The 1,015-nt window shown below is 39.4% G+C and overlaps 1 pseudogene; it reads left to right on the plus strand.

Annotated features, from left to right (window-relative positions):
* The first annotated feature begins 524 nt into the window (after positions 1-524).
* On the plus strand, positions 525-757 carry LOC150102400 (U2 spliceosomal RNA; annotated as a pseudogene).
* The last annotated feature ends 258 nt before the right edge of the window (positions 758-1,015 follow it).

Here is a 1,015-nt window from a genome sequence, read left to right on the forward strand (position 1 = left end):
TGGAATTTGGTATAAAATGATAGGTAACTCGAAATAAGGATGGTATCAGAGCAATAAACATCTTATCTTCTTGAGGTGACATGCTAAGGATTTTTATTTATTTATTTAAATATAGGATATTGTTTTGCAGAAATAAAGTGAAATACAATTATTTAAAATAAAGAGCCAATAGGCTTCATTTCGGCGATGTAAACATTATTTCAATTAAGGGGATATTAAATCCCACATAATTTTAAAACCGAATAAGAAACTCAAAGATCTTTGAGTTTCTTATCGGGGTGAAATACAATCATTAGACATAAAATGGAAATTGAATGTTTGGTACATGTCAGATATTCGTTATCAACAAGATGGCTTACGTTTTAAGTTTGGTCAAAATCAATGGAAATCAACAGAAATTGTTGACCACCTTGAATCAAATAATTGCTGTTGCTGCAAGTCAAGCATATCAGAATGGTAGAGATAGTTGAGAGCATGAATCCAAGAGAATATTTGACGTTTTCATTTGTCACAGTTTATATTTGATCGCTTCTCGGCCTTTAGGCTAAGATCAAGTGTAGTATTGTATTATGTTATTAATAGAATAATAGTATCCATGCTAATATATGTTTTCTCCTAGAATTACAGCTTTACCAAGGATCTTGCAGTCTTGTTCCAGAGTTTCGACATCTGAAGAAGAAGAAGTGCCTGGAGCTTGCCCCACGACTGACACGAGCCGCCCTGGTGAAGGACTACCTCAAGGATCAGCTCATTCCGGTGCCGTGACGTCATCAGTCCAGTTCCTGACCGGCCATCGACTCTGACTGGCGCACTGGATTGTACGGACGCGGGCGTCGGAGGGAGCTCCTAGGGTAAGACCTTCTTTGTTCTTCTCGACCACCACCCTAACTGGGGGGTTTTCCCCCAACCCATAGAGCTATGACCTCTTTTTCCCCAAGAGTCAGAACCCTTGGGTTCGAGGTGGACAGTGCCATTGACAAGAGAGCATTCGCCAAAATTATTATAGAATGCGTCG

This window comes from Typopeltis vanoorti, chromosome 10, assembly GCF_054136105.1.
Source record: "Typopeltis vanoorti isolate ZY-2024b chromosome 10, IOZ_Tvanoo_1.0, whole genome shotgun sequence".
NCBI classification, from domain to species: domain Eukaryota; kingdom Metazoa; phylum Arthropoda; class Arachnida; order Uropygi; family Thelyphonidae; genus Typopeltis; species Typopeltis vanoorti.